Source organism: Hypanus sabinus, chromosome 22 (assembly GCF_030144855.1).
Source record: "Hypanus sabinus isolate sHypSab1 chromosome 22, sHypSab1.hap1, whole genome shotgun sequence".
NCBI lineage: Eukaryota > Metazoa > Chordata > Chondrichthyes > Myliobatiformes > Dasyatidae > Hypanus > Hypanus sabinus.
The window spans coordinates 37,331,210-37,355,679 of record NC_082727.1 but is presented as its reverse complement, the minus strand read 5'-3'; the positions used below and the strand labels follow the sequence as shown (position 1 = coordinate 37,355,679).

Genomic DNA, 24,470 nt, shown 5'->3' with positions numbered 1-24,470 from the left:
TATGCGTTCCCACACCTGCTGTGAGGAACATTGATCCGCAGCTTCTTCCTCTCAGGAGGGAGAGGGTGAGGAAGCTCAGGAATATGTGGGGAACAGTGTAATGGATAGCTTTGAGGCAACAGAGCTCACTAAGGAATTAGTGAGTTTAGGGGACAGGTACAGACAAAAGGCATTGATTGCATGGTTATTGAGGTTATGGGATGAGGGAGGTACTGGTGTGAGCCTTAGAGAGCATATTGTGCCAACACGTTATCAATAACGTTCTGAGAACACTGCTTGTTTCCCCTGAGCATAATGCATCACCATGGGTTCAGGTAACAGCAGTGCTGAAATTTAGGTGAACCACTCTCACTGAATGTAAATTAAAACGCCAATGCCTTTCGTAGCACCAGCTGTTGGTTATTCTATAAGCACAGCAATCCAATTATTACAAGGTTTAGCGTATGTAGAGGAGGATGTGTGTAGCCAAGTACAAAAGTCAGATAGGTAGTTAGGGAGTGGAGGGGTCCTGTATGTCCCATACAGTAACGGTTTTAGCATGGTTTAAAGCTGGGGTTCTGGTAGAGTTGGTAAATGGGGTTCCTACCCCCACCCTCTATACAATGTGGAAATACTGTCTGGAGGAAAAAGAGAGGAAGACTGTTGAGAGGGAAGAGCCATTCTTCAAGTCCTCTGCAGATAAGGGTTCCTTTCGTCCTCTGACAGATTCCTCACATTCCATTCGGGATTCCCTGCAAAGTATATTAGCTGACGATTGCCGATAGTTGGAATCGGGGGGTGGCTGTTGCCTCATTGTTGTAGGGAGTGGGCCATTTTACCTGCATCCATCTTTCTTGTAAATAGAGTATGAATGATCTAAATGCAGAGAAACGTGAGGTGTGGCCACCCGCATCGGTTTGCGCGCGCGCGCGCGTGTGTGTGTGAGGACTTTGCCCTGAAGAGACTGTGAATGTGTTGGGCCCCGCACAGTTGCTTTCTCCTTATCAGTTCTCTGATAAGTGCTGTATCTCTGTGAGAAATTAACTGTGTGTGTTTTAAGTTTTTGCAGTTCCATGTTTTAAGAGAAGAGCACAGCCTGGGCTTTGAGGTTTGCATTCTCATCTTTTACGTGTTCATTGTGTTTTAATCTGTTACTTTGTTACTTTTTTCCCCATGGTTTTTGTAATTGGTTTCAGGGAAGACTAATTTTTCGTAGTGGCCATATGAAATTTGAGTTGAAATTTGGTAGAAATTTGAGCAACTTTATTCCAGGAATGATATGCCCACATTTCAGAGGAATTAACTACTTGGGGAGCAATTCTTGTAATTCGGTTGTTTTTTGTGTTTTCTAACTAACCAGTGATTAATCAGGAGCAAGAACCTCCCTGCATTCTAGAACGACAAAGTGGTGAATGCTAATTTGTAGAATGAGATCTTATTATACATTCCTATGGATGGTGTTTGACTTGCTCACTGGACCAACAGGTCAGATTGCTGAATTTATATGAAGACTCCTTACTACATCACAGAAGGGATACCACTGATATCAATCCCTTTGACAACGAAGGAAAGACTGTTGTTGGGGGAAATTATCTGGCTTCTCAGGATTTGGCCTTCTGTTTTGGGGAGTAATCTATTCCAGCCAATCTTGACCCAGAGTACCGTAACACCCTGAACATACCTGAACCTTAATATTCCTGGTGGAGTGAATGCTTTGAGGGCTGGTAGTTCCCTACGTACCATTTGTATAATTGGAAGGTACTAACTCTTAAAGTGATTTCCCCACCTGTAGCTGATATGTTGAGTACGGGTACAAGGTCCAAGGAGGATGTCAAGTGTGAGCAGGAGCTGTTTCCTGGGACGGCTGTGTCTATGTCAAGTTGTGTTGTGAAGCCTTCTCGCCATATCCTTTGATGCCCGGACCAATCAGGAAACTACCAACTTCTGCTTTAAATATACCCACAGACTTGGCCTCTGCGGCAGTCCGTGGAAGAGCAATCCATAGACTCTCTCCTTGCTGGATAAAAAATTCCTCTTTACCTCTGTTCTAAAGGGTCTCAACACAATTTTGAGGCTGTGCCCTCCAGTCCTGGATACCCCCACATCCTTTCCACATCCACCTCGTTTAGTCTTTTAAAAATCCGGTAGGTTTCAACAAGATCCCCATGCATTCTTCTAAATTCCAGTGAGTGCAGGCCCAAAGTTGCTAAACGCTCCTCACACATTAACCTCTTCATTCCCAGAGTTATCCTTGTGAACCTCCTCTGGACTCTCTCCAATGACAACCCATTTCTTCTGAAATATGGGACCCAGACCTGCTAACCGTACGCCAAGTGCGACCTGACTGGTGTCTTATAAAGCCTCAGCATTATCTTATTGCTTTTATATTCTATTCCCCTTGAAATAAATGCCAACATTGCATTTGCCTTCTTTACCACAGACTCTTTAACTAAATTAACCTTCTGGGAGTCTTGCATGAAGACTCCTAAGTCCCTCGGCACCATTGATGTTTGAATTTTCTCTCCATTTAACTTAGGGGTCACCAACCTTTTTTGCATCGCGGACCGGTTTAATATTGACAATATTCTTGCGGACAGGCCGATGCGGGGGGGGGGGGGCGGGGGGGTGGGTAGTGGTAATCACGACTGGAATACAGCAATATTCGAAGGGGGTTCCCTATGTCCAGTCTATTCCACAATTTAGTTTTCGTGGCTATCAGCACTTGCTTCTGTCCCACTTGCTCACATTTTTCCTCTCAGAAGATTTTACGGGTTTGTCTTTAAGTGCAGGGTGCTTGGACTCAAGGTACCGAAGCAGTTTTGTAGGTTTCATTGCCGCATTAGACAGCCTCCTGCCCGCCTGCTACCCTGGCCAGGTGTGGCTGGTTGGTCATGGGTGGGGTGAGAGGACAAGGTAAGGGCTGGAGGTCCCCGTGACAGGGCTGCGGCGGTCGCAGTCCGGAGAGAGCAACAGGGTGTGCACCTGCCCCCCTTGTAGGTAGGTAGGATCTATCAACCGACAAAAGGTTGGCTCGAGGGATACATGTGACTTCTGCTTCTCCCTCTTAAATTGCTGTATAAATTCAATCATATCATGATCACTGCCCCTAAGGATTTCTTTTCATTAAACTCCCTATTAATATCTGGGCTATTACACAAAACCCAATCTAAGATAGCATTTTCCCTACTAGGCTCAAGCACAAGCTGCTCTAAAAAGTCATCTCGTAGGCATTCAACAAATTCCCTCTCTTGCGATCCATCACCAGCCTGATTTTCCCAATCCCCTTGCGTATTGAAGTCCCACGTTACAATTCTGATATTACCCTTATTACATGCCTTTTCCAATTCCCCAAACAATCTCAACCTCACATCTTGGCTACTATTTGGAGGCCTATATATGATTCCATAATGGTTTTTTACCCTTGCAGTTTCTTAACTCTGCCCACATAGATGCAACATTCACTGATCCTTTGTCACCTCTTTCTAAAGATGTAATCCCATCTCTTACCAACAGAGCCACACCACCGCCTCTGCCCTCCTGCCTGTCCTTTCGATACAAAGTATATCCTTTGATGTTAAGCTCCTCTCAATGATGGCTTCAGCCATGACTCGGTGATGCCCACAACGTCACGCCGACTAATCTCTAATTGTGCCACAATTTTGTCCACTTTATTCCACCTTATGCAGCTTCTTCGCTTCTGCATTCTTTGCTTTGTTGAATTTTGCCTCTGTGGTACAATTTAATTCTTTGCTCTATCTGCATTTGTACCCGATCATTGGTTTGTTCTTCCTTACATTCATATTACATCCATCATTGTGGTGGTTCAGTCCGAAGTCCATGGTCCGGTCCGTGGACTCCAGACTCCAGGTTTTCCAGCAGTCCCTTGCTGTGGTTGAACTTAACCAGAAACACCTGAGGCTCATATCGGAACTGGGAATATAAGTGGCCCTGGCATTGAGTATGGTTGGGGGGTTGTTTTGTCAAGAGATTGATGGTACAGATGGCTGGTGAAAGGCTAGAATGGATTATTGCCATCCTTGGGGCTGTGTTGGAGAACCATGGCTTCTGGGAGCCTTGCTGGTAGTAGTTGGAGCTGTCATTGTGGTATGGATTCAGCTGTTTCCTGGGCCAGCTGGGCACTCTGAGCTGGGTAGGGATCTGGTTGTTTCTGTAGCCAGCCAAGGTTGCTGGCTGTAATGGCTACTTGGAGCTACCCTGATGTAGAGGTGGAACTGTCTGTTGTTCTTTGGTGTTTGTCTCTTTGTGCCCTTGTCTCTGGTGTAAGTCAGGCTGATCTGCTGTTGCCCTGTGGGGGGGGGGGGGGATCTGTCTTGTCTTGTCCTTGCCTCTATTGGGTAGATCAGGCTGGTCCTGCCCCACCTTGGTGAGTCCTGGTGTGTTGGTGGATAAGTCCTGGCTCTATGTCTGTGTACTGTCCTGTTTCATGTCAGTGCCCTGTCAAAGATGAGTCCTGGGTTGTTGGAGGATAAGTCCTGGCTCCATGTTGATGTAATGTTCCTAGTCTGCCCCTAGCTCCAGCCTCCATGTTCCCCAAGCTCCAGGACTGCAGCCTCCAGCCAAGCCTCAAGCCCCCAAGTCCCTAGCCAAGCCTCATGTCCTTGCCTGGGTTTGGTGGTCTGAGCCTGAGGCAAGACCTGGGTTCTTTGGCTTGGAGTCTACCCAAAGCTCCTTCTTCCTAGTCCCTTGTCTTGGTCCTGCTTCCCTTGCCTTGACTGCATCCTGTCCTGTCCTTGGGTTCTGTCTAGTCCTGTTTCTGGGACTCCAATGCCTGTGTCCTGCAGTTGGGTCCTGATTCAACACCTGACCTATGATGATCATTTACTTGTAAACCTTCTGGCTATTCCTCAGATCTATGATTCTGCTTCCCATCCCTCTGTCATATTAATTTAAACCACTCCCAACAGCTCTAGTAAACCTGCCCACAAGAATTTTAGTCCCCCTTGGAGTCAAATGCAACCCATCCCTTTTGTATAGCTTACACTTGCCCCAGAACAGGTCCCAATTATCCAGAAAACTGAATCCCTGCCCCCTGCTCTAATTCTTCAGCCACACATTCATCTGCCACCTCATTCTATTCCTATCCTCACTTCCTATCCTGAGATTACTACCTTGAGGCCCTGCTTCTCAGTTTCCTTCCTAACTCCCTGTATTCTGTTTTCAGGACCTCCTCCCTTTTTTTTGTACCAATATTGGTATCAACAATATGTAGCAAGATTTCTGGCTGCTCACCCTCCCATTTCAGGGTATTGTGGACACAGTCAGAAACATTGCGGACCCTGGCACTTGGGAGGCAAACTGCCATCCAGAATTGCCTAACTGTCCCCCTAACTATAGAATCTCCTATTACTGCTGCTATCCTCTTCAGTTTCCTACCCCTCTGAGCCACAGGACCAGACTCGGTGCCAGAGGCACAGCCACTATTGCTTCCCCCAAACAGATCATCCCTCCCAAGAGTACTCAAAGTGGAGTACTTATTGTTGAGGGGGACAGCCACAAGGTTGCGATACACTATGATGTTTTCCTATTCCCTCTCCTGATAGTCGCCCATTTATCGGTCTCCTGTAGCCATGGGGTGATTACCACCCTGTAGCTCCTAAGAAAGAAACTGTAAGTCAGTTAGTCTGTTCCGTGGTTGGGAAGATTTTCGAGTTAATTATTAAGAATGAGGTCTCATGGTAATTGGGGGCTCGTGATAAAATAGGCAATAGTCAGCATGGTTTCCTCAATGAAAAGTCTTGCCTGAAAAATCTGTTGGAATTCTTTGAAGAAACAACAAGCAGGATAGACAAAGGAGAATCGATAAATGCTGTGTACTTGGATTTTCAGAAGGTCTTTGACAAGGGACCACACATGAGGCTGCTTAACAAGCTATGAACCCATGTTATTACAGGAAATATTCTAGCATGGATAAAGCAATGGTTGATTGGCAGGAGGCAGAGTGGGAAGAAAGGAAGCCTTTTCTGGTTGGCTGCTGGTGACTACTGGTGTTCCACAGGGATCTGTATTGAGACTCATTCCTTACGTTATGTGTCATTGACCTGGATGATGGAATTGATGGCTTTGTTACAAAGTTTGCAGAAGTTATGAAGATAGGTGGAGGAGTAGGTGGCTCTGAGGAAGTAGAGAGGCTGCAGAGGATGTAGACAGATTAGGAGAATGGACAAAGAAATGGCAGGTTGAATACAAAGTCAGGAAGAAATGTAAAGGTTGACTATTTTATAAATGGAGAGAAAATACAAAAAACTGAGATGCAAGATTCCCTAAAGGCTAATTTGCAGGTAGTCTGTGGTGAAGAAGGCAATGTCAGCATTCATTTCAAGAGGACTCAAATATAAAAGCAAGGATGTAATTCTGAATCTTTATAAAGCACTGCTGAAGCCTCACTTGGAATATTGAGTAGTTCTGACCCCTTACCTTATATAGGATGTGCTGAAACTGGAGAGGATTCAAAGGAGGTTCAAGAAAATGATTCCAGATTTCAAAGGGTTGTCGCATGAAAAGTGTTTGATGGCTCTGGGCCTGTATTCACTAAAATTCAAAAGAATGAGGGGAGATCTCATTGAGACCTACCAAATGCTGAAAGAGTGTATGTGGAGAGAATGTTTCCTATGGTAGAGTGGCTGTGGAGAGGATGTGTCCTATGGTGGATGAGTTAGACCAGAGGACACAGCCTCAGAATAGAGGGGCATCCTTTTAGAACTGAGATGAGGTGGAATTTATTTAGCAGAAAGTGGTGAATCTGTGGAATTCTGTACCACAGGTAGCTGAAGGCCAAGCCTTATGTATATTTAAGGCAGAAGTTAGATTCTTGATTGTTCATGGTATGAAGGGATATGTGGAGAAGGCAGGAGACTGGGGCTGAGACAAAATTGGATCAGCCATGATGAAATGTGGGAGCAGACTCGATGAGCCAAATAGCCTAATTATGTTCTCATATCTAATGGTCTTACCAACTTATGATCATCTGTTATCCATATGATTTTGATATGTTTCAGTAAAGCTATACAGTTCTAGGCATGACAGCTCACCTTTGTCAGGCTCTTATCTGATTCAGTTTCACATTTGGTCACTTTGTGCACTTGCTTTGTGTAGTTTTTCTCTGGTTATGCTTTTTGTCTGACTTGTACATTCTCTCTGTGACCTTGTCTGACTCTTTCTGCAGACTTTCTTTGAACCAACAGTCATTTGCAACATGGGAGAATTGCAACATTGATAACATTGTGGCTTTTTGCATCATTCAGGGATATTTTTGGTGTTTCACATTCTAACCTCTTTTTCTGTAGTTCTGCTGCATCCTTTATGCAGTCTCCAATGGTATTGCAATGGTCAATGCCCATTTTAAGATCAGGTCTCCTTCTGACAGTAGCCTCTTGAGTGCTTTGACTACGCATGCCACATACAAGCCTGTTCCTCAATGCATCAGAAAGTCCATCTCCAAAGTCGCAGTAGTGGGAAAGTTCTGCAATGTGTTCAAAAATGTTTTCATCTTTTAACTTCCTTTTGTGAAATCTAAATCTCTCAGCTATTACTAGTGGCTTTGTGCTTAAGTGATTTTGGAAAATTGCAACAAATTCATCAAATATCTTGCTTGCTAGCTTTTCAGGCATTACTAAGCTGTGTAAGAGACTGTACATTCCAGAACTCATTAAGCTAAGAATTATGGAGAATTTCTTTCTGTCATCCACATCATATCATTATAATACAGTTCAACCCTCTTGATATGACTCCCAGTCTTATTGGCACTATCAAATTCATCAACATTCCCAACTAAGGCCATTGTCACATTATTTTTACTTCAGCTTTGCTAGTTGTGTGCCTCTCACTGCGTACAATGCACTGTTCACACACACTTTTCTAGAATCTGTGATCTTTCTCCCTCGCCAGCTCGGGTCATTCTTTCCTTTTGCTGTCTCCCTCACTTCCAAATTCAGACAGTGCAGTTGGCGATATCCACTGACATGCAGGCTCATGCCTGTCACCAATTTGTTGTTCTGTACAACTAGATATCAATAAATGCAGGCACTTGGATGAGAAGTTAATGTGTATATTCACCTTGCAGAGTGAGAACAACAAATTAATGCTCATGCATAGGTTATCAGTCATTTAAGAATACCATCTGGGAAATGGCATTAAAGCCAGGCCCAACAGGTTCAAGGACAGCTTCTTCCACCAGGCCATCAGACTGATTAATTCACGCTGACACAATTGTTTTTCTAAGTTATATTGACTGTTCAGTTGTATATCTTTCTGTACATACCTTTTATTACAAATTACAATAAATTGAACATTGTACATTCAGACTGAGACCTAATGTTATCAGTACCTCCAGTTGAACTCTGTCCTTTTGTGTGTTTTTCCCCCCCAGCTATCAGTCTGTGGTTTGTATTGCCATGTGCTCTTGTTTGTTTTCAAGCTCCACGTGCTCTTGTCCCCACTCCTGCTCTACTCTGGCCCCTGTATTACTGAGTATTCACCTCTCGCCTGTTTCTCATATTACCTGTTTTGCTGCCACTTCAGTCTCATTGTGCTCCACCTATCATCTGCCTCTGTTTATTGCTCATTTCAGTCCTGTGTTTTCAGCTGTTTGTTGCCAGATTGTGCCAGTGAATTTTCCTGAGCCTTTCCAGAGCCATTTGTATCTGTACTCTGTCCGTCTGGATGTTGACTCTGTCTGTTTCCTGATTCTGGCTTTTGGATTTCTCTGGATGTTTTGATCTCTGCCTGAACTTTGACACCGACTTTGTTTGCACCTTGGGATTTGTTACTCAATTAATATCACTGTGCACAGTACTGGGTCTGTGACTGGATCCCTGCTCCAGCGCCCTGAGAAATGTAAAAATCTTTACTCCTTATGTTCGTGAAGGACGTAAGAAATAAAATCAATTCAATTCAATAATTTATGCCAAGTGGAGTCACTGCACTAAAAGAAATAGATCCACACATTACACTTTCCAACCAGAAGCATAGAAGTTGGCACCAACTCCTGTTTGCCCTGTGTTGGACAACGGTTCATGGTGTACAGCATGGAGACAGCTGTGGCATCATCCAGTACCTTTATTAATTCTTTCAGTAGACTATTGCAGGGGATGTAGATAGATATCTAATCGAGTTTAGTTGTCTCAACCAATCATGACCCCACAATGCTGGCCCTCTGGTTTTTATCACATACAAGCTTAATGTGGCTTGATGATTATTCTATTTCACTGTTGCAAATGTCATTCCCCCAGGAATGATCATTTCTCTAGTGTATGCTCATAGGTAGACTTCTGCAGGCTTCAGTTCAATATCTTTGAAATGCTGTTCAAGCTCATTTTGTGTAATGGGCCAGTGTCCAATTCAATTTTAATTAATTTGCCATTCACTTCTGGTGTAAGCCATGTTGCTTGTCCATTCTCACATTGTAAATCTTAGAACTACAGTCCTGCATCACTCTCATCATTAGATTTTTCATCAACAGCAAGCAGAGTAGTATTCTTTTTGAAACTGCAACATGAATTCTTCACATTTTCTCTTCCCTGTGTAGTCCATTAATTTTTGTCATACCCACATGCTCTTTGTGTGAATCCTATTGTATTTTCTGCAAGTTTCTCCTTTAAACCTACGCTTGTTTGGTGTATGTGAGCTCCAGCCACAATGGTAATACAATTTGTTTGGCTAGGCAGGTTTCTGTTTAGACATTGCAATTTTCTTCATGCTCACTTTTATTCCTGACTGCAACTCAGTTGCAATTCTCTCTCTGATTTCCATTAAAACAACTATTTCAATTGGTAAACCGGCAGCATCCTGACTTGGGTAGTTGTATTGTCAAGAAATCCAAAACCATGTGAAGAGCCAATGAGGTTGCATCCTCTGTAGACCTATTGTGAAGAAAGGCAAATTGCAGTAGGTCTAGATCCTTGCTGAGACAGGAGTTGATTCTTGCCAAAACCGACCTCTCAAAGCATTTCAACACCATAGGTGTGAGTGCTACTGGATGATGGTCATTAAGGCAGTTCACCCAGCTCTTCTTGGGCACTGGTATGATTGCTGCCCTTTTGAAGCAGGTGGAGCTTTTCTCTGCAACAATGAGAGACTGAAAATGTGTTTGAACACTCCTGCTAGTTAGTTGGCATAGGTTTTCACAGTTCTACCAGGTACTGTCACTTTGTGAGGGTTCACCTCCTTGAAAGACAGTCTGATGTTGACCTCTGAGGCAGAGATGACAGGGTCACCAGCTTCTGTAGGGATCCTCATAGCTGCAGTTTTATTCTCCCTTTCAAAGCATGCATAAGAATCATTCACTCCTCTGGGAGTGAAGCGTCACTGCCTTTCACAATGTCAGGTTTCACTTTGTAGAAAGTAATGGCCTGAAAACACTGCCAGAGTGGACATGAATCCTGTTCTGCCTCCAGTCTCATTTGGAATTGTTCCTTTGCTCTTGAGAAAGCCCCCCCCCCCCCAATAAATTGTACCTGGTGCTCTTGTACAGTTCTGGGTCTTCAGAACTTGAATGCCTCTGGTCTAGCCCTCGGGAGATTACAAAGCTCCTGGTTCATCCATGGCTTTTGATTCGGGTAAGCTTTCATGGGTTCACACTCAACCACACAGGTTTTAATGAAGCCAGTGACTCTGTGGCACACTCATTCAGATTTGAAGATGAATCCCTGAATACAGTCCAGTCCAGTCCACCGGTTCAAAGCAGTCCTGTAGGCACTCCTGTGCTTTCCTGTCCATACCATCTCAGTCCTCACTATTGGTGCAGCAGTCTCTGCTGATGCACAGGTGATCAGACTTTCCAAAGCTTGGGTGTGGGATGGAGCAATAAACACTGTTGATGGTAATATAACAGTGTTGGTTCCGCTGGTTCTACAAGTTATATGTTGGTAATAATTATTCAGACTTTTTCAAGCTGGCCTGGTTAAAATTCCCCAAAAGGATGGGGAGGGTATCAGGATGCGCTGTTTCATGCCTGTTTATTACATCATTCAGTTTGACTAGAGCCTGTTTGACACCAGCCTGATGTGGGATGTACATCACCACCAAGATGGTGGCTGGAAACTCCTGTGGCACACAGATTGGTCGCAAGATGTTCCAGGTCGGGTTAGCGAGACTGGGACACACATCCATGCTTGTACACCACAAAGAGTTGATCATAAAGCATATTCCACCTCCTCTACCTTTGAAAGGCTCAGCAGTCCAGTGAATTGTGAAGCCATCCAGCTGTATCGCTGCATTGGAAATGGCGGGAGACATCCAAGACTCCACAAGACAAAAAACACAGCTTTTAATGACCCTCTGGCACAGCACTGTAGCTCTGAGCTCTTCAGTTTCACTTATCAGAGACTGAACTGCAGAATAGTTGGTACTAGGGGTCAAAGGCCTGTTTTAAACCAGCATGCCTGCTCTCAATAAAAAAACACAAAATGCTGGCAGAACTCAGCAGGCCAGACAGCATCTATGGGAGGAGGTAATAACGACGTTTTGGGCCAAAACCCTTCATCAGGTCTCGTGTTGCCATAACATACTCTCTTCCGCTTTTTTAAGGGGAGTCTGTTCAAGTTCCGTTAACTTTGACAATCGACGTGCAAAAGACTATAAACTGTGTAAGTACAATTAAAAAAAACAATATAATAAATCACCCATAAGTATTGGGGACATGTGATGAAGTGTCCTTGAAAGTGAGTCCACATGTTCAGTGATGGGGCGAGTGAAATTATCCCCTCTGGTTCAAGAACCTGATGATTGAGGGGGAAGACCTGTTCCGTAACCTAGTAGTGTGGGACATGAGGCGCCTGTCCCTTCTTCCTGACGGCAGCAGTGAGAAGAGAGCATAGGCTGGATGGTTTGCTTCCTTGCTGATGAATGCTGTTTTCCTGCAACAGTGTTTCATGTATATGTGCTCAATGGTGGGGAGGGCTTTACCCTTGATGAACTGGGTCATAACTACTACTTTTAGTAGGCTTTGCTGTTCAAGGGCATTGGTGTTTTGCTATCAGGCCATGATGGAAACAGTGAACCACACATCTATAGAAGTTCATCAAAGTTTTAGATGATATGCCGAATCTTCATACACTTCTAAGAAAGTAGAGGCACTGCTGTGCTTTCTTTGTAATGGCACTTATATGCTGGATCCAGGACAGATCTTCTGAAATCATACCAATGGGAATTTAAAGTTGCCGATCCCCTCTGTCTTTGATCCCCCGATGAGTCCTGTCTCGTGGACCTCCGGTTTCCTCTTCCTGAAGTCAGTAATCAGCTCCTTGGTCTTGCTGACGTTGAGTGAGAGGTTGTTGTTATGATACCACTCAGCCAGATTTTCAATCTCCCTCCTATATGCTGATTCATCACTACCTTTGATTCAGCCAGCAGCAGTAGTGTCATCAGTAATTTAAATATTGCATTGGAACATTTCTTAGCCTCACAGTCATAAGTATAAAGTGAGTAGAGCAGGGACCCAGCACATAGCCTTGTCCATCTTGCTGATGGAAATTCTGGAGGAGATCTTGTTGCTAATCTGAACTGACTAGGGTCTGGAAGTGAGCAGACCACTCAAAACGCCTCATCTCAGTGAATGTAAGCACTACTGGGTGATAGTCATTGACTCGGGTCATTATATTCTTTGGCACTGGTGTAACTGAGGTCTGCTTGAAGCAGCTGGGTACGTCAGACTGCCAAACTGATAGGATAAAGATATAAAAACACTCAGTCATTTATTCAAAACAGGTCTATAGTACGTGGCCAGGTATCCCAACTGGGCGGATGCTTTCTGTGGGTTCAGCTTCATGAAGGACGCTCTGAGACTGAAATCACGGGGTCATTGGGGACTCTGGGAATTTGTGAATGCAGTTCATGTTTTGATGGTCAAAGTGAGCATAAAAGGTATTGAGCTTATTTGGGAGCGAAGCTTTGTTCGCTTGGTTTCCCTTTGATAGCATTTGAGCCCTGCCACAGCTGTCCAGCATCCTTCAGTGATTCGAGATTGGTCTGGAATTCTCACTTTGCATGAGAGATGGCTTTCCAGAGATTGTACCTGGACCTCCTGTATTTAACTTGGTTACCAGACCTGAACACCACTGATCTGGTCCTCAGCAGATTGTGGATATCATGGTTTATCCAGGACTTCTGGTTGGGGAAGACTGAATGACTTTGTGGGGACACATTCGTTTATGACTGATTGTATAAAGAATGTGACAATTCAATGGTTCCATTTAATATCAGAGAATGTATACAGTATATGTTCTGAAATTCTTACTCTTTACAGACACCCACAAAACAGAAGAAATACCCCAAACAATGAATGACAGAAAAATGTTAGAACCTCAAAGCTCCCTCTCCCTCCTTCCATGCACAAGCGGCAGCAAAGTTTAAACCCCCCCCCCCATTTGCTGCAGCAGGAAGCATCAACACCCACCACCCACCAAGTGAGCAATAGTGAAGCCCCCGAAGAAAGACAATCAGAAAACGATTGCTCACCCGACAATTCAACATGCCACGGTCTTTCTCCTACTAACAAGTGAGAGGGAGATGTCATCCTTTCCACAGTGAGAGGGGACATGAAAAGATCGCTGCTTCATTGTTACAGCCTGAAGCGACACTTATTCAAGCTCACCAGACTCCGAGACAGCGAGAGAGAGAGACACACACAGACACATCCCCACTGTTCGAGGCTTCGATCTCCTGCAGCACTTCAGTTCATAACATCGGTGAGGAACCGAGTCCATGGGGGTCTCCCAAGGCTGCACCTTGAAGGTGCAAGTCTTCCAGCTCACTCCTGGAGAAATCAAACATGGCTGGTCAGCAAGCTCCGGGATCGCTGTGAAGAATTGCAGTTTGAGTGCAGCTGTAGATCACGGACTCTGACACCACCCCAGCCACCTTGAAAAGAAATTAATGAAAGGAATTTAAGCTGCTTTGCAGATGAGCTCAAAGAAGTCACCATCTGGCACCAACTTCGTGATCTTCAATTTTCAAATTTCAACTGTGTGTATTCATTCAAATCCTTTGATAAGCTCTTATACACAGCCCAGCCTATTGACTCAAAGCAATCCCGTAGCTGCCCCCCGCCTCCTGCAACCACCTCTTTGTTGTCCTTATCTCTGGATCCTTGCTCTTTAGCCTACGCCTGTCTGCAGGTGGGAGGAGGATCAGATTTCTAGAATTACAGTTTAGGCATGGAATGGTAGGTGTTCCTAATTGTAGTGTATTGGGACTCTGGTGCTGCAGGTGATACGTTGATAATTGGGCAGAGATTTCTTCAAACGGGCCTGATTGAAGTCCCCAGCAATGATTTGGAAGGTGTTGGGATTGGCTGTTTCTTGTTTGCTGATCGCTGCACTCAATACATTGAGCACCTGTTTAACATTGGCCTTTGGCCATATGTAAACTGCAGTCAGGGTATCGGATGAGAACTCTCTTGGTAAGGAGAACAGTCAGCATTTAATTGTTAGATGTTCCCAGTTGGGGGAACATGAGTGCGGTAAGACCACTCCGTCCGAGCACCATATAGATCTTATCATGAAACACGGACCCCATTTTTTTTGCCTTTTCTGAACCAGCAATCTGTTCCATCCTGTGTATTGAGGAGCCCTTTGGTCTGTTCACCAAATACCGTTTGTCTGGAGTGAGCCGTGTTTCCATTTAACAGAGAACGCAGTAATTTCTCATTTCCCTCGAATACAGCAATCATGCCCTTAGGTCCTCACTTTTGTTCTCCAGTGATTGTACATTTGCTAACAAGGTGCTGAGTAGAGGAAGGGTCATGGCCTTTTATTTTATCCTGGCTTAGAGTTCTCCCCTCCTTCCTTTCTTTTGGCTGTGGTGATATACCTTCATCCACATAAAGCATGCTTGAGAGTTAAGCCTTCAGAAGATCGTGAAATTGCTAGTTTGATGAAATAGTTCAAAAGAACGTTACTTAAAGGGAAATTACAGGCTGCAGATTGCAGTGTGATTAGTTCCAAGGAAGTATATTTAGAGATTTGTAAGCATGCCCACAACACATCGCAGTGGATCATTGGGACCAGCTTGAGAACCTTAAGAGGCGTTTTAAGGCTCTCCAACCTGTGTACTCTCTCTCTGGTTTCTCAATGTCCTATGGGGTTGACAGCTTAACATTCAGCTTCCACACCTCCCCTCACCCCTGGCTGCCTTCTGCTCCTTCCGTAACTGATAGGAAGCTCAGTGGAGACAGTGATCAGAAAAGAACACTGGCATGATATTGGTGCTTCTGAACTGACTGATACTCGATTGACCTGCACAACTTGATAATATTGTTGTAACTGAAGCCTGTTTAGAAGCTATTCTTCAATTACTTACTTACTTCACTTATGGCAACCCTGGTGTCAGAAACAACTTCCACCCAGGAATTCTGATGAAAGCGAATGTTCAGTTAGAACGCCGGAATACTTCGGCACTATGCACATTACCTCAGGATTCAATGTGACCATAAAAAATTGCTGTAGACTGCAGATGCAGTCACAAGATAAAGAAATACTATGCTCATCTCCCTGAGTTTCAGGCTATGGTTTGTGAGGAATGCATATGGGAACTTATTATCTCTCATACTTCACCTCATTATGTATTAGAGGTCATAATCAAACTAATGGGAATGAAATTATTCATTTTTCAGTAGGAAAGGAAAATAAAACAGAATATAGAAGGGGCATTACAAAGGGGCATAAACAAAGTACCTCCGTTTAAAACAATTCCTTCCCTAATCCATCACTAGAAAGAAGATCAGGAGATAGAGCAGTGTTTCACTAATACTGAGTTAAATAAGATACCGGCACTCTTTGTTCTGACAGAATGACTAAAATAATGACACTCAAGAGTCTATCACCGTCACAGCAGCATCTGTTTACGAGTTAACAGCAATTTTCCAAAACATTGAGCAGCAAACTATAAACTTTTGTTGGATTGAAGTGGTCATGGAGGATGGTGTACAAGGATGGGTCAGGGCTTCACTGGCCCCGAGCCTTGGACCTTGTGTGAATAGCCGGAAGCAGCTAATAGATCGGGGGCAGCTCGTACACCAATCCCAATCTCAGTCTGGGTTATTCCATCCAAGGAAGGAGATTTTTTTATTAGCCAAACTACACTTTATTCATAATAAAAATATTTACAGGAATAAACTGCGCAATGCATTTTCATCTTTGTGTTTGTAAACAATGTATTTAATGTTAAATTATAGTTTTTAAAAAACACACATACCACTCATGTGAGCCCCTAGGGTACTACATTGCTACAGTATCTGAGGGGATTCCTCACTCAACCCGGCCCCTCCCTGTCTAGTAGTGGAGGAACCCTGTACTGTGGTCCTTCCCCATTGAGTCCTCGCACTAGCTGCACCAAGCTTCAGTGCATCCCCCAGCATGTACTCCAGCAGTGTGGAATGATCTGGTTGACAGCAGAAGCGGATCATTGCCCATCAAGTTTTCAGGCAGACCAATGGGTGTCTTTCCCTGAGCTGATGAGCTTCCAGCTGCACTCGATGCCGGCTCCCCTGTGCATCTCTGGGAACAGCCCATCGATTCAAGAGTTTTCTGCCATGCAGCTGCTCAGGATGAAAAGTGAGATGCACCCTTGCACTCTTCTCCATATCCTCTTAGTAAACCCATAACCCACAAAGAGGAAGTGACTGTCTTGTTCCTGTTTCCTTCCTCTCGGGTTGGGGGGGGGGGTGGGGGGAGTGCACGGTGGGATTGTTGTTCCAAGCATGCAGGAAGGATTGGACTGGAATGGCCCCTCTCACTGTTACCCAGGTGAGGTCTTGGCGCACGCTGGTGAGTTTTGGCGATGTGGCATTCTGCCAAATGGTATAGACAGTCTGCGCAGGAAACACCTCACCATGTCCATTGAGTCTTTCACCTGTAATTTCTGCAGGGCGATCTGTGCTGACCACAGCCTGATGGACTTGTGGTGCTGCTCTGGAAGAAATTTTCCATGAAAAACAGGTAGTGTAGCAACAAGCAGCTTACTGGGATGTTGTACAGCACTGGGGAACCACCAGGGATGGATAGAATCTGTACAAGTCATGGCATTTGGTGCCTGTATACTTTGGTTTCACACAGAGGCTGAGGAAGCCATGCACAAAGCTGATCATCAGGATGAGGGCAACATTGGGTACATTTTTGCATCTTAGTCCAGGGATTTGTGCATTGTGTTTTACCGTAAGACCATAAAATATAGTAGGATAATTAGGCCATTTGGTCCAATGAGTCTGTTCTGCCATTTCAATCTGGTCGATTCATTTTCCCTCTCATGCCCAATCTCCTGCCTACTCCCTGTACACCTTCATGCCTTGACTAATTAAAAATGATCAATTATCAAAAAGATATCTGTGGGGATGGGGGGGGGGGGAACTTGTGCATTGTTTTTGCATATATCAAAATGAACTTTACTAAGATAATAAAAAAAAGTTAATTTACATGAATCAAGCTGTGGATGGCATTTTCATTGTACACATTTGCAATCAATCCCTTCTGCACTGTTCTGTCGAACTCCTACATATCTAGAGCACTACTGCCATTCATGTGGCTCCTGGGGTGGCATGATAACTGAGGTCTGGTGCATTCTGACCTGTCTGGTTTCTGGTTGCAATGTAGATGTGGAACTGGGAGGAGAACTATTTCCCCTTCTGGTTCCATATTGAAGTAAAATCTTTTTGTTAGCAGCCATTGCCCTACAAATTCTCAGAAAACTTGAAAAGGACAAGCCTGGAACCTTAGTGTTAATTTGTTGCAAAGACTCCTTAAACAAAAATTAATAACCTCATTAACATATTCAAGAAGATCCAGATTGTAATATTCAAATCACCTGGGATGCCTGAAATTTGCCTATGGTCCAAATGGAATCTAAAGTTGTGAAGTGCCCCTTTTGAGTTAACATCACAGCCATTCAGTAAAGGATTTGGTACCTGTCTTTCCTTGTAGAAAAAGGTCAGCTTCTGATCTTATTGGAATCTGCTCTTAACAAAATGATAAGATGTTGTGTCTTTACATTGGTAAAATCTCCCAAGGTGAGTCATTCAGGTATTATCCAGGAAATTTGCCTTTTTTTCTTGAAAGATGTTGAAACCTCAACCAAGTATATTTTTTATAAGTTGACAGCATCAGTAAATTTCTTAGCAAAGTTATATAATGCTGGAAATACTCGGCAAGTCAGGCAGCCTCTGAAGGAATGTTTCAGATTGAAGTTCCTTCATCAGATGTGGGAAAACAAATTAGTTTTAAGTTGCAGGAAGTATGAAAGAGAACCAAAGGACTATTCCAGAACAAGATGGATGGTAACAGTTTTTCTCCCAGGGTAGGACAGTTTAAAAGTAGGGGCATTGAGTTAGATCAAGAGAGGCAAGATTTAAAGAGGACCTGTGGAGAGCATTTTCATGCTGAGAATGGTGAGTATATGGAGTGAGCTGTGTACATGGTTGAAGCAGATGCAATAGTACATTTAAGAAGCACTTGGGTTGTTTATTAGGAGGGCCTAGAGCAGTGGTTCCCAACGTGGGGCATATGCCCCACGGGGAGTTATTTGATTAAGGGGGGCAATTCGAGAATGAGTTATTAACAGTGAATTTTTTCTAGTAAGTCTTTGTGTGTATGAGTGTGTGTGCGAGTTAGTACATGTGTATAAACATTGTGCACACATAAAAATACTTGTGTGTATGTACATGTGTAATTGCGTATATACTGTATGTATAGTGTATCACCATCATTACAACCATCAAATGGCTTTCATAATTAAATTAATGAATTGACTGATGTAGGAAGGAACGAATAACAAATCCAAACGTGTAAGAAACTCGTACGAGGTCGCGTAAATGCTGCTTTTTGCAGTAGCTTTCGGTTCTTGGTGGTGTGAAGGTGTGTACATTGCATCATCTCTTTTAAACGGTGTATCTGTCTTTGTATGCTGTAGAAATGAATTGGCATTGTTTTATTTATTAATTATTATTATTATTTTAATATCACAATGTTCTTTTCTTTAACAATTTCTTAGTAATTTCTTCCTCAGAACTTTAACAGTCCTTTGGTTCTTTTATTTTTCTCTTTCATGAATGCCATGTTCTTTGGAAGCTTGTTTAAACTAAGTTAATAGTCTTTTAGGCTTCCTCCAGGTGAATAGGAGTTCACTTTTTGAAGAATAAGAATTATATATCACCACAGGGGGCATCAGGATTTTAGAGGTGATTAGGTGGGGCATGGCCAAAAAAAGGTTGGGAACCACTGGCCTAGAGGGTTATAGGCTGAATGCAGGAAAGGAGGATGAGCTCGGTGGGCACCTGCTGAGCATATATCTTGGTGGGCGAAGAACAAGTCTCTCTGCTGTATTTCTTTATGTTGTTATAAAAGACCAAAGACAATGAAAATCCTGCCAGAAAGAGAAGAACATCTTCAAAGCCTGGGATTCCTGGAAGAGAAGAGGCAGTGAATTCGATGGAAAATCAAAAAAAAATTACAATTGCTGGAAATCTGTAATTCCTTTGTGATCTATCTGTTTTTCTTTGATCTACTCAACACTTGGTTACCCTACTGACTCTGGATGAACCAAAGGAGCTGAAAATTAATAAGCAAAGAAAATGGTCAAAGAAACAGGATCAAAGATAGGAACATAAAATATTTAATATCAGCTTTCTGAATGGCCAGTATTTGAAATATGCACAAATCAATGTAATAGTATTTATTATGTGATGTACAATTTCCCTGCCTTACCTAGTGTGATGTAGGAAGGCATAAGATAAATCAATTGTTCAGTTTTGTTCTGTTCCATTGAGCCCCTTTTGCTCAGAGACCACATGTACCTTATCAAGGCCCTTATCTGTGAAGAATTCAACCACAGTAAGATCAGAGACGGCCCCAATCCCATCCCCAGCTCACAGACCCATTGATGCTGATTGGGCCCAGTCTGTCGCCGTTCCTCCTGTAGTCCACAATCGGCTCCTTTGTTTTTTGGACCTTGAAGACTGTGTATGTCCGGGGGTATATGGGAGGAATGGGGGCTTACTTTGATGTACGCTGTGTTCTGTGTTGTTCTGCCAAGTATTGTGACCACGCTATATTGAAGCTCACACATATGGGCTGTCCCTGCACACCCTTGGATGTATTGGTTGTTAGTTCAAACTACTGTATGTTTTGATATAAACATGAACCTTAAATATTTAATTACACAAAGGCAGAAATTCAATTTCTAACCAGTGTTGATCCAAACCCCAGCACTCACAATTTGCCAGACCCTCATCGCGTTGCCTCGCAGCCGGGAGTTGCTGCATTTTCCACAAAAAAAGAGACATCCTTAGTTGCAAAACTTCTAGCAAAAAGGCGCTTTGCAATTACAACGTAATCCCTCCTAGTATGGTCGGTCTACTTAATTTGTTTTCACATCTCCGCTGCACAAACCGAGGACACAGAGGAGCAAGCGTTTAGGGGGAAGAAGGCGAAATCGAGTTTAGGTTTGGAGTCAGTGACAGAAATGGTGCTGGAGCGGGTAGAGGTTGGGATGGGGGTGGAGGCTCGGACACGGAGCCCTTGGGTATTAATAACTCCCACAGCAATTATTGACCAATTAATTATGTATTAGCCTTACACGAGCTTCTCAGAAGGAACGAAGTGATTGATCCGTCTGTTGTTGCCGGAAACGTTTCGCCGGTGAATCGGGTCTGTTGCTCCGTCCGCCGCCACTAAGCAGTCAAAGAAGCGGCGTGGTCAGCGTGCCGGTGCCCTGGTAAGTGGATTTGTAAGGCATGTGCTCCGGATTGAGTTGTTAAGAACTTTTCTAAACGCCAGCTCTTTCTTCCCCCCCTGCTTGTTATTCATGAAATATTTCTCTGCGCGCGGCATCGAACTGGCTGGGCTTGTCTGGAGAATTCCTTTGCAAGTTCTGTCAAAAGTGTTTGCGGCGTGGGACGCTCAACTTCTTTTGCAGATGTTGCTGTGTTTCAGATCTCGATAAATTGCCGTAATTCGTCGCTGGTAAGGCTTTAATCTTTTTCCAGTCTCGATTTCTCGCGGTTAAGTTTACGTGTGTGTTTGTGTTTTATCTTGTGGTAGGCTCGCACCACGCACTGCTCCTTCGAATCAAGTTGTCTGTTTGGGGTGGGAATGACACAGTGTTGCAAAGCCAGAGTTGAAGAGGGAAATTGAGGTCCTAGAGATAGTGCAATGGGTTTCGAGGAGGCTCGGTGTTAATTCAGTGTACAGTATTTAGTTAATTGAAGATCACGTCTGGAATTTCTGTTATTAGTATGCAGTGTGAATTCCCGACGGCAAGTTCTTAACCCTCGTATGCCAGTGGATTGCTTGCCGAAAGAACCGAGACCGTGTGGGGCCATTGGCTGAGAGACCCTTTCTCGCCAGGTTTGCATGAAAGCTGTATAGTTCATTGTATATCTCATTCCCATCTAGATACGTCCATACATGGCCTCCTCTACTGCCATGATGAGGCCAAACTCAGGTTGGAGGAGCAACACCTCATCTACCGTCTGGGTAGTCTCCAGCCTGGTGGTATGAACATTGAATTCTCCAATTTCTGGTAATTCCCTCCCCCCCCCCCCCCCCCCCCCCCATCCTAGGTCCCTCTCTGCCCCTCTCCCCTCTCAACTTTCTGCTCCTTTATCTCTACAGTTCTTTCATGCTTATCCCCTCCCCCCTTTATCCTTCCCCTGATTGATTCTCCACCTGGCGTCTCTAGCCCTTCCCCCTCCCCTATCTCTATTACTGGGCTTTGGCCCTCTGTCCCCCCCCATTCCTGATGAAGGGCCTCGGCCCCAAACGTTGGCTACTCCTTTCTCACAGATGCTGCCTGACCTGCTGAGTTCTTCAAGCATCCCGTACATGTTCTTTGATCCACAGCATCTGCAGTTGTATTTTTGTGAGCTGTGTAGTCAGCTGTTCGTTTCACAAGAAGCCGCTACTTTTGCGACACTTCTGAGCTAGACCAGAATCCATCTCTAATTTAATACTTGGAAATTTGTGCAATGAACCAAAGTTGATGAAAGTCTCCAATTCAAAAGCCTACTTCAGGAAGGACTGAAGAGAAACAGGTTTGTTTACTGAAAATATGACATCTCCATAATATACAGTCAATATCTTCTTTCATGGAACCACACAGGTAATCTTATTCACTTACAACATGGCAACGTCGGGAATATTTCACCCAAACACTTCCTCATTGAAATCTGTGAGGGGACTACAGTGGTGGAAAAGTCTCAAGTGGTAGAAAAAGAATATGGGGGTGGTGAACGCTTTGAAGAGTGTATGCCCAAATTGGCAAATATTGTCTAGTGTCATGTTAATTTTGAGCAGAGGTTATCATCGATTAATGGAATTAGTAACAGTAGTTATGGACTTTATTAAGGAAAAAGGATGAGTCCTGTTGCTTATTTACAGTATATGTATTCTTGGTGTTATGGTTCATAAATTTATAACAGAAACATTGAAATAAATGAATCAATTTTGAAACTGTGTAAAAAAAAACTTATTAAAATATGGGTGGCACGGGCTCCTTGGCTGTGCTGCATCTCTGAGTTAAATGAAATGAAATTAAAGTTTAACGTTATATTTGCCATTCTTACTGCTGACTCGACCTGCAAGTTAGTCTTTTGGAAATCTTGCATGAGCACTCCCAAGTCCCTTTGCACTTCTGATTTCTGAATTTGCTTCCCATTTAGAAGATAGTCCCTGTCTTTATTCTTTCTACCAATGTGCGTGACTTCCCAACGCTGTATTCCATCTGCCACTTTTTGCCCATTCTCCTCAACTAAGTTCTTCCATAGATTTCCCTGCTTCCTCAACTCTACCTGCTCCTCCACCTATCTTTGTATCTTCTGAAAACCTTGGCCACAAAGCTAAAAATTCCACCATCCAGATCATGGACACGCAATGTAAAAAGGAGTGGTCCCTACACTGACCTCTGTAGAACACCAGCAACCAACCTGAAAAGGCCCAACCTTTGCCTTCTACCAGTCAGGCAGTCTATCTCCTATCCATGCTTTATCTTTACTGAAATACCATGTGCTCCTATCTTGAAAAGCAGCCTCATGTGTGACACCTTGACAAAACCTTCTAAAAATCCATGTAAACAACATCCACTGACTCTTCTTTGTCTATCCTGCCTGTTTTTTTCCTCAAAAAAATTCCAACAGATTTGTCAGGCAAGATTTTCCCTTAAGGAAACCATTCTGACTTTGGCCTAGGTGTCTTCAAATACCCCAAAACCTTGTCCTTAATAATAGACACCAACATCTTTCCAACCACCAAGGTCAGGCTAAGTGGTCTATAATCTCCTTTCTTACCTCCCTTCTTAAACAGTGGAGTAACTTTTGTAATTTTCTAGCCCTCCGGAACTATTCCAGAATCCATTGGTTCTAGAAAGGACACTACTGATTCCTCCACAATCTCTTTGTTATCTCTTTCAAAAGCCTGGGGTGTAGTCCATTTGGTCCCGGTGATGTATCTACATTCAGACCTTTCAGTTTTCTAAGCACCTTCTTCTTAGTAATAGTGACTACACTCACTTCTGCCCCCTGATACTCTCGAATTTCTGGCATACTGTTGGGGTCTTCCATAACAAAGACTGATGCAAAATATTTATGGACTTTTTCAGCAATTTCTTTGTTCCTCGTTACTACATCTCCAGCATCATTTTCCAGCAGTATGACACCTCTCTTTTATTATTTGTATATATTTGAAAAATATTTGGTATCCACTTTTATATTATTGGCTCACTAACCTTCACGTTTCATCTTTTCTCTCTTTTGTTTGCTTTCTTAGTTGCTTTTTGTTGATTTTTAAAATGTCCTATTTCTCTGGCTTCCCACTAATTTTTGTTTATATTATTCTGTATGTCCTCTCTCTTTCTTTCATGCTGTCTTTCACTTTCCTCTTGATTTTACTCTGGCATGATTTGCTCTTGTGTGCCTCTCAACCTTTCCTTTCACGCAAGAGTCATGTGACCCCATTCATTGTTCAGTGAATGAAGGGTTATTAGGGAAATAGTAGCAGATCTGCATATCAGATCTGAATTACGGTAGTTTTGAAGTCAAAGTCAAGTTTATTGTCATATGCACAGGTGCAGTGAAAAACTTACTTGCAGTGGAATCACAGACATACAGTATCATGTAAGCAGCATTCATAAATTAAAAATTATGTGTATTTTTTACAAGATGGTATGATGTTATTGGGTTTGCTGACTGCAAAGTTCTAAAATCAAGTGAAGATATAAATAGCTAAAAGTGCTCTCATTAAAGGGAATTATACTGTAACTACCCAATCTTCACAGATGAGTTCACTTCCCTGTTTATTCTCCATGGTGAGTTTAGATGCCAATATCCCCCGCTATTCAAGTAGCATGTCCCCTCTCCTGACCAAGGAGAAAATACTTCCAGATAACAAAGTAGTTCAAACACTGTTTATTTAGTTACAGCGATACACGTTTAAATCCAAACAACATTCCTAAAACATTTAATACTCCCAGAGGATTTCCATCTTAAACATTTC

At 43.4% G+C, this 24,470-nt stretch overlaps 1 protein-coding gene and 1 long non-coding RNA gene across 6 annotated transcripts in view; one reads left to right on the top strand and one right to left on the bottom strand.

The window, feature by feature from the left end:
• The window catches only part of LOC132379531 (uncharacterized), a 30,364-nt gene extending 9,670 nt beyond the window's left edge, over positions 1–20,694 (bottom strand). Inside the window, exons 1-2 of the long non-coding RNA XR_009507448.1 lie at positions 20,560–20,694; positions 13,453–13,854 (exon numbers count right to left, since the gene is read on the bottom strand). This is a non-coding gene — a long non-coding RNA (uncharacterized LOC132379531). The remainder of the gene's footprint in view (positions 1–13,452; positions 13,855–20,559) is intronic.
• The window catches only part of LOC132379530 (monocarboxylate transporter 12-like), a 109,355-nt gene continuing 85,887 nt past the window's right edge, over positions 1,003–24,470 (top strand). Inside the window, exon 1 of one of the 5 annotated variants that reach the window (XM_059947517.1) lies at positions 1,003–1,087. The gene's annotated coding sequence lies outside the window, so the exon portion shown is untranslated. Of the gene's footprint in view, positions 1,088–20,540; positions 20,698–20,831; positions 20,946–21,104; positions 21,330–24,470 lie in introns of those variants that run through there. The other 4 variants (XM_059947519.1, XM_059947513.1, XM_059947515.1 and 1 more) reach the window with 4 other exon arrangements.